Raw genomic sequence first — 9,664 nt, 5'->3', positions numbered from 1 at the left:
ATGTAGAAAGAGAAAGAAGGCAGGTCGCATGTGTGTTCAATTATCCTGGTAGGTGCTCTAATTAATACTCATTTAATGCTCCAGCATTAGACTGCTCCTCACAGGGGTGGCAGTTCAATCTGCCAGCTGCTCTTAGGGAGAAAGATGAGGGTACTCTGCTCCCATAAAGATATGCAGCCTCAGAAGCCCTGCATAGGGTAGATGTGAGTCAAAATCAATTCAATGGCAGGGGCTTTGGGTCCCTCCCAGCCCCCCGCGCCTTGAAGATTTACACCAACCTTGAAATGCAGATTTCATACACATTTTACAGAGGAGAAATGGAGACTCCGAGAAATTTCCGTCTCATGTCCAGACTTTCACAGCTAGAAGGTGACCTGAATGAGGTGTTCCATGAAAGCTTAAGCTGTACACAAAATCCTACCAGGGCACTGTGGGCAAAGAATCCACGTCTGACTAGGTATCGCTCCACTTTCTGTGTAATCCCCGCCTCAGAATCAAATGTCTGCTGGAGCGCCTTCGGAACTCGGCTTAGACAGCAGCAGGCTGCAAGGATAAAGCTATAACGGACATATACCGAGCACATTAATGTTGTCAACAAAACTGCCCCCTGGAACTTCAAAATCACTTAATATGCTCACATGCGTTCAAAGCACACATTGAAGACAACTGCTATGCTGATTACCAATAATTAGAATCTACTCATTAAGGAAAAGTCCCTCGGGGCTTCTACAGAAAAACTCTTCATGGCTTCATTGGAGTCACTCTGTGTCCTTGACAATAATGAAGCCACCATTCTTTTAAAAACCATCGAATCTAAGATTTGCACTCAGTTACATTACCCTTCTCTGCACCAGCCCTCAAGGAAAGAGGTTTGGTTTTATTTAAATGGGACTGTTTTCTGAGAGGTCCAGATCATTGACAGAGCAGCTCCCTTTGGAAGAGGGATAAGAGAAGGAAGAATTTTTGTGTGAAAACTATATCCCCTGAAGTCCCTGCCATTTTTAAAAAAATCATTTTTGGGGTGTCTAGTACAGCTCTTATCACAATTCATAATACATCCATTGTGTCAAGCACATTTGTACATTTGTTGCCATCATCATTCTCAAAACATTTTCTTTCTACTTGAATGCTCACTCTTTCCCTCCCTCGTGAACTCTTGATCATTTATAAATTATTATTTTGTCATGTCTTACAGTCTTTTGTCCCCCCCCCCCTACTTTTCAGTTGTCTGTCCCCCAGGGAGGGGGTTATATGTAGATCCTTGTGATCGGGTCCCCCTTCTACCCCACCGTCCCCTTACCCTCCTGGTATTGCTATTCTCATTATTGATCCTGGGGGGGGGGGGCGGGTTCATGTCCTGTATTCCCTGTGTTTCCAATTCTTATCTGTACCAGTGTACATCCTGTGGTGTAGCCAGATTTATAAGGCAGAATTGGGATCATGATAGGGGTGGGGGGTAAGCATTAAAGAACCAGAGGAAAGGTGTATGTTTCATCATTGCTCTACTGCACCCTGACTGGCTCGTCTCTTTCCTGAGACCCTTCTGTAAGAGGATGTCCAGTGGCCTACAGATGAGCTTGGGTCTCCACTCTGCACTCCCCTCATTCACAAGGATATGATTTTTTGTTCTTTGGTGCCTGATGCCTGATCCCATTGATACCTTGTGATCACACAGGCTGGTGTGCTTCTTTCATGTGGGCTTTGTTGCTTCTGAGCTAGATGGCCACTTGTGTACCTTCAAGGCTTTAAGACCCCAAACACTATATCTTTTGATAGCCGGGCACCATCAGCTTTCTTCACATTTGCTTGTACACCTGCTTTGTCTTCAGTGATTATGTCGGGAAGGTGAGCATCATGGACTGCCAGTTTAGTAGAACAAATGGTCCTTGCATTGAGTACTTGAGTAGAGGGAGGCCCAATGTCCATCTGCTACCTTAGTACTAATCCTACAAATATATGCACATAGATCTAGTTCCCCATCATCATATATAAATATATTTACTTATGTACATGCCTGTATTTAGACCTCTATAAATGTCCTTTGCCTCCTAGTTTTTTCCTCTATTTCCTTTTACTTTCCTCTAGTTCCACTATCATGCTCAGCCTTCATTTGGGTTTCAGTAATTCCTCTCGGTTACATTGCCCTTAATTAAGCCCTACCAGGCCTCCGACACCCTCCTCACCATCAATTTTGGATCACTTGTTGTTCCCTTGTTCCTGGGTTTGGTAACACCACTTCCTTTCCCCTGCCTCTCTCTCCCATGCCCCCGGGAACCACTGGTCCCGTACTTTTCTCCTCCAGATTGTTTATCCTACCTATCTTATCTAGATAGATCTGCAGAGATAATAATATGCACAAAAAAGCCAAGAAAGAGCAAAAGAAAGCAACAAAAGAAAACAACAACAACAACGACACACACAAAAAGAAAAGCCTGTAAACAGTTCAAGTCTGTTTGTTGACCTTTAGGAGTGTTTTCTGGTCAAATATGATGGGGTGTCATGCCCAAGTCCCAAAGTCTATTTTTGGTACTCTCAGAATTTCCTTGCTCTGCTCCCCTTGCTGTTCTGTTGTACACCCTTAATGTTTTGCCTTGGTGTGGTGGGGTCAGATCAGGCACAATTCCTGCTCTGTTTCTCCAGTATTGTCCCCTATTCAGTGAGGGATGTCATGTCTCATAGTGGGGCCAGCCAGAGGGTCCTCTCTGTGCATTAGCTGCTCTGAGCAGGGATATCATCCCGGTAGGCCAGGATGTGCTCCACTCTCTCTTCCTCCCCCTTCAATTGCTCCTGTGTGCTCTGATCAGACATGTCCCTCTCCCTGAGCTGTAGCTTCAGTGCTGTCCTCTGAAGTGAATTCTTCTGGGGGGAGGGGTGGCTGTCCACGTAGTTGGGTTTGAGGCCAGACCCTCAGACCTCTCTATTGGTTCCCTGCTTCATGCCAGTATGTTGCATTCATATCTTGGAGCACCGGGTTGAAGTCTGGTCCCTCTTTTCCGGTGGCAATATAAACAATATCCTCTCCTTGAATGGGTTAGTACCCTACTCCCCCATGATCCATGTCTTTTTTTTCTTCCCCGCCCCCGCTCCATTTTAGTTGGCTACCATATGTATCCCTGGATTTGGTCTGGCCCCTGCCACACTACCTGTTCCTCAGCCCAGGAATGTTTGTATACAGTAGCTTTTCCCCTATGCGTTTGTATTTTTTTAAGCTTGCCTCAGCACACTCATGTACTTGTCCTTTTGTGCTTGGCTTCCTTTGCTTAGCATAATTTCATCCAATTCTTCCTGTGCAGTTATGTGCTTCATGTGTTCCTCGCTGCTTTTTAGCAATACGTAGTACTCCACTGTATGTATGTACCACAGTTTTTTGATCCATTCTTCTGTTGATGGAAATTTGGGTTGTTTCCAACTCCTTGCAATTGTGAACTGTGCCACAATGAACACTGGAGCACAGATGTCTGGCCGTGGTTTGTTTCTTGCCTCTTCTGGGTATATGCCAGTAGGGGGATTGCTGGCTCGTATGGTAGCTCAATTTCCATGTGTTTTAGATATCACCAAATAGATTTCCATAGTGGCTACACATACATACAGGTCCACCAGCAATGGATGAGAGTCCCTATCCACCACAGCCCCTCCATCCCTTGTTGCTTTCTGATTTTTTGAATTGGGCTATCTTTGAGGATGTTAAGTGGTATCACATTGTTGTTTGGATTTGCATTTCTCTTAGGGCTATCGATCAGGTACATTTTCTCATGTGTTTATTGGACATTCAAATTTCTGCCCTTGTGAAACTTCTGTTCAGGTCCTTTGCCCACCTCCTCACTGGGAAATTAGTTTTTTACTTTTTGGAAGTTAGCAGAGAATTGTAGATTGTAGTAATAAGACATTTGTCTGATGTGTCATTGCTAAAGATGTTTTCCCAGTCCATGGGAATCTCTTATTACTTTCAATGTACACAGGTGTTTTATCTTCAGTATATCCCACTTATCAATTTGTGACTCATCTGTATTTGTGTCCTTCCCTATTTCCAATCGGCTGTGTATTCCCTGCGCCAAAGTCCTCAGGTTTATCCCAATTCTCTCATCCATGGCCCTAATCGTTTGGGGTTTTACCTAGAGGTCTATGATCCACCTTTGTGTCTCCCCCAAACATATGCCAAACTTAGCTGCTTGCTACACGTGGTAAATGACTATACACTTGGAGGTCAACAAAAGTAAGTCCAGGGTTATTCTCCCTAAGGGTTATCAGCCATCTAGAGCAATCAGACTGTATAGTCTGTCCCATCCTACATAGGACCAGCTCCCTTCTGATAAGGATAGTAGATTGTTTCCCTGAAGGAGAACCCAGGGAGGTCAAGCAAGCCCACTCAAGGGTGACCAAGGTTAGGCCCCTATCATTAATCTAGGGTCTGCCCATCTTGTCACATGTATACCTCTATTCTCTCCCCTTCCTATCACGTGTACACTGTTAGCTCACCCCCTTCCTGTTACGCTTATGTTCATCGTATATTCCCCTCCTGTTGCTCATCCATTGTACAACCCCTTCCTGTGACGTATACCTTTATCTGTAATTAGTAGGCATGCACGAAACAGCATTCTCTCCTGCTCACTCCCCTGCCCTCTCGGCCCATGCTGTGCACGGATCTGGCTGTTGAGATCATGGCCATCCAGGAGGTGAGCATGCTACCATGAAATGTGTCTGACTTCTTTATTTTACTCTCTCTCCTACCTCTCTCATTCTCTATGACTTTATTATAATCTCTATATAGCTCAACCATACAATTGCACTTACTGAACCCATTATTAGTTGTGGGGGGAAGGCTATCCCCCACACACCTTGAGTTTATTCTTGTGCATGGAGTGAGATAAGGGTATTGCTTCCTTTTTCTGCAGGTAGATATCCATTTTTACTAGTACCACTTGTTGAAGAGGGCATCCGCTTCCCATTTGATATTTTTGGGGCCCCTATCAAAGATCAGTTGTCTGTATGCTGATTTTATTTCTGTGTTTTCAGTTCTTTCCCATTGGTCTGAGTATCTTTCATTATACCAATACGATGTGGTTTTCACAACTGTGGTTGTATAGTATGTGCTAAAGTCAGGTACAGCAAGTCCTCCCACTCTGTTCTTGAGGAGTTGTCTGCTAATTCTGGGCTTCTTCCCTCTCCACTAGAGGAGGCAGAGAACTGCACCAGTGACGTGGAGGACAGCCAAGCAGACTTTAACAAACGTGAACAAAAACATAATAAGGTCATCAGAGAAGCTGAAGAAAACCTAAGAGCTATGTCTGAAGCTATGAATTGGAACAACATTAGAATTATTATTAGCTTACCAGAGGAAGGCACAACAAAGACGTCATCTGCAAAAATAATGAGAGACTTCCTGGAGGAAAACTTCCCCAGCTTAAAGAATGAAAACCAGGCAACCATTCAGGAGGCTGCAAGAAGACCAGTTAGACTGAATCCCAAGAATAAGTCACCAAGGCACATCAGAGTTAAACTATCTAACTTTAAGGAAAAGGAGAAAATCATGAGAGCAGCTAGGGAAAATCAAGCAATCACATATAAAGGTTCCCAAATAAGAATATGCTCAGACCTATCTGTGGATACTATGAAGAGGAGAGAGTGAAGTAACATATTCCATAAATTGAAGGAAAATAATGCAAACCCAAGAATACTCTACCCAGCCAAATTATCCATGAAGATAGATGGAGAAGTAAGAGTCTTTCCAGACAAGGAAAAACTCAAAGAATACATTAGAAGAAACCCAGCCCTACAAAGGATCCTTGCCGACCCAGTATGGGCAGAAGAACAGCACTCACCAAGCACAAATAAGAGACCGCCACTTAGAACAACCACATCCAGAGGGCAACAAAGAGAAGACACGCCCCAAGATAGCATTGACTTAAGGGTGGAAAGAAGTCAAGAAAGAAACACACATACATGTACAACACACTGATAAGAAAGGGAGGTAGGTAAACACCCAACACAAAAGGTATAAGATGACATCACAGAGTCCGCAGATGGAGATAATAACCCTGAATATCAGTGGGCTGAACTCAGGCATTAAAAGACTGAGGCTAGCATACTGGCTTAGAAACAACCCATCAATCTGCTGCCTACAGGAGACACATCTCAAGACTACAGACAAAAATAGACTGAGAATCAAAGGCTGGAGAAGGGCATACCAAGCAAACAGCAATACAAACAAAGCAGGGGTTGCAATCCTTATCTCAGATAAAATCAACCTCAAAGTGCAAACCATAAAAAGAGATAAGGAAATGGGGAACTGATTACAAGGATCCACATGTGACCTCCTCCCTGGGAGATGGACGGCAGAGAAGGGGGCGAAGGGAGACACTGGATAGGGCAAGATATGACAAAATAACAATGTATAAATTACCAAGGGCACATGAGGGAGGGGGGAGTGGGGAGGGAGGGGGAAAAAAAAGAGGACCTGATGCAAAGGGCTTAAGTGGAGAGCAAATGCTTTGAGAATGATTGGGGCAGGGAATGTATGGATGTGCTTTATACAATTGATGCATGTATATGTATGGATTGTGATAAGAGTTGTATGAGCCCCTAATAAAATGTTTTTTAAAAAAAGAGATAAGGAGGGACACTGTATAATGCTCAAGGGAATGGTAGACAAAGAACCACTAAGCACTGTAAACATATATTCCCCAAATGAGAGACACCCTGAATATGTCAACCAAATACTCCAAAAGATGAAAAAAGAAATCACAGCCTCAACAATTATAGTGGGTGACTTCAACACACCACTAGATCACAGGGAAAGAAACTCAACAAGGAGGCTAGAGATCTAAACACCACAATTAGACAATTTGACCTGAAAGATATTTACAGAGCTTTTCATCCTAATGTTTTTTTTTTAATCACACTGTTTTCAAACCCACATGGCACATATTCAAAGACAGACCTAATCCTGGGGCATAAGGCGAATTTGCATAAATTTAAGCACATTGATATCATACAGACCTCTCTCTCTGACCACTGTGCTTTGAGGCTGGAAATCAACAAAAGGAAGACAAAGAAAACAAAAGCAAACAATTGGAGGATGAATAACTCTCTACAGCAAAAGGAGTGCATAGTGGCCCAGATCAGAGATGAAATCAGGAAATTTCTAGGAACCAACGAGAATGAGAACATGAAGCACCAAAACGTGTGGGACACGGCAAAGGCAGTCATCAGAGGAAGTTTCATGGCAATACGTGCACACATGAAAAATGAAGAGAGACTTAAGATTGATATGCTGCCACAAAATTTACAACAACTAGAGCAGAGTCAACAGGCCAATCCATCTAATAGAAAAATTAAAGAAATAATGAAAAACAGGGTTGAGATTCAGAAGAGGAAAAATAAGGAAACTATGGGGGAAAATTAATGCTGCTAAAAGTTGGTTCTTTGAAAGGAAAAACAGAATTGACAGACCACTGGCAACCCTAACCAAAGAAAGGAAGGAACAAATTTTAATAGCAAGGATGAAAGAGGGGAAATTACAACAGAACCTAATGAAATCAAAAGGAAAATTACACAGTACTACGAAGGACTGTACTCCAATGAATTCAACAACTTGGAAGACATGGACAAATTCTTGGAAAAACAATCCCTCCCTAGACTATCCCCAGTGGATGTCAAGAATCTCAACAGACCCATGGCAATAGAAGAAATACACAAGGTTATCAAGAGATTGCCAACAAAAAAACCCCCAAAACCCTGGACCAGATGGCTTCACAGGGTCATTCTACCAAGCATTCAGGGAAAAAGTGACACCAATCCTACATAAACTCTTCCACACACAAAAAAAGATGGCAAACTCCCAAACTCCTTCTATGAAGCTAGTATAACTCTGATACTGAAACCGGGCGGGGATCCCACAAGAATCTAGAACTACAGACCAATATCCCAAATGAACATCAATGCAAAAATCCTTAAGAAAATGCTTGCCAATAGAATACAAAAGTATATAAAACAAATAATTTACCATGACCAAGTGAGATTCATACCAAGGATGCAGGATGGTTCAACATACGAAAGACCAGTGGTATCATTCACCACATTGACATGAAAAACTATTAAGAACCACATGATAGTAATGATAGATGTGGGAAAAGCATTTGACAACATCCAACCAATTCCTGTTTAAGACACTCAAGAGGATAGAAATGGAAGGAAAATTCCTCAAGACAATACAAGGTATATATGAAAAACCAACAGACAACATGATAGTCAATGGAGAAAGGCAAACACAATCCCACTGAAAAAGGGGACCGGACAAGGATGCCCCTTGTCCCCACTCTTACTTAATATCGTGCTGGAGGTTTTAGCTAACAGCATAAGGCAAAGAAAAGACATCAAAGGTATTCCTCTGGGGAAGGAAGAGGTGAAACTAATGTTATTTGCAGATGATATGATTTTATATATGGAAAATCCCAAAAGCTTCAAAAGAGAGTACTGGAAGCAATAGAGGAGTTTGGCAGAGTGGCAGAATACAAGATCAACAAACAGAAGTCCATCAGACTGCTATATATGTCGGATAAGACCACAGAAGAGATTAAAAAAGTTGGTACCCTTCACAATAGCCAAGCACAAATTGAAATATCTAGGAATATACCTGACTAAAAGAACAAAAGATTTATATAACGAAAACTACAGAATACTATAACAAGAAACCTAGAGTGACCTCAACAAATGGAAGGATATCCTATGCTCGTGGATTGGAAGACTCAATATAGTAAAGATGTCAGTTCTGCCCAAGGCACTATATAAGTTTAATGCATTCCCAATAAAATTACCCTCATCTTTCTTCAAAGAAATAGAAAAACTGATTACTACTTCATATGGAGAGGGAAGAAGTCACTGCCATTTTAAGCATATCAGTTTCAAAGAACGTGCTTCTCCAATGATTCTTAAGATTCTTTGGACATTTGTGGAGAACACACTAGAATTTCCCGAGAATGGGCTTCAATCCTTCATTACTGTGAGTCAGGGCTGACTCATGGCGATGCCCGGTCCGAAAGAAGGAAATGTTGCCTGGACCTGAGCCAGCTTCCTAGCCATTTAGGATGAGTGCCACCAACGTAGGACCCTCTTCCAGCACTGTGTGAGGCAATGTCCTGTTGTGATCCAGAACGTTCTTGTTGGCTACTTTTTAGAAGTCAATTCTCAGCCCTTCTCCCTCTAGTCTGTCTTAGTCTAGAACCTCGGATGAAACCTGCCTATGGTGCGTGTGAGCGACCTTGCTGCTATTTGAAATACTTGTGGCCCAGCTGCCCACAGCGCAGCAGCACACATCCATGGGAGGACAAACCGACAAAGCAAAACAAAACAAAACAAAACATGTCACCATCAAGTTGAGTCCCACCCCGGGGGGCCCTCTGGGTTTCCGAGGCTGCGAATGTATATGGAAATCAGACTGCCACATCTCCCCCCCAGATTCCTGGACAGGCTGGGGATTTCAAATCCCCACCTGTGCTACTAGCAGCCGACTGCTTCACCTACTCTACCACTGGGACCTTTTATGAACAAACAGACAGACTTCAAAAAGTTCATGGGAAAACTCCACTATCTTTCTTTTTTTTTCTTCCATTATCTTTCAAGTCCACTTTTCAATGAACTTTTTGAAGACCCCACATCTATCTTAATG

Source organism: Tenrec ecaudatus, chromosome 9 (assembly GCF_050624435.1).
Source record: "Tenrec ecaudatus isolate mTenEca1 chromosome 9, mTenEca1.hap1, whole genome shotgun sequence".
NCBI lineage: Eukaryota > Metazoa > Chordata > Mammalia > Afrosoricida > Tenrecidae > Tenrec > Tenrec ecaudatus.
The sequence above is the reverse complement of the archived record's forward strand: the minus strand, read 5'-3'. Positions refer to the sequence as shown.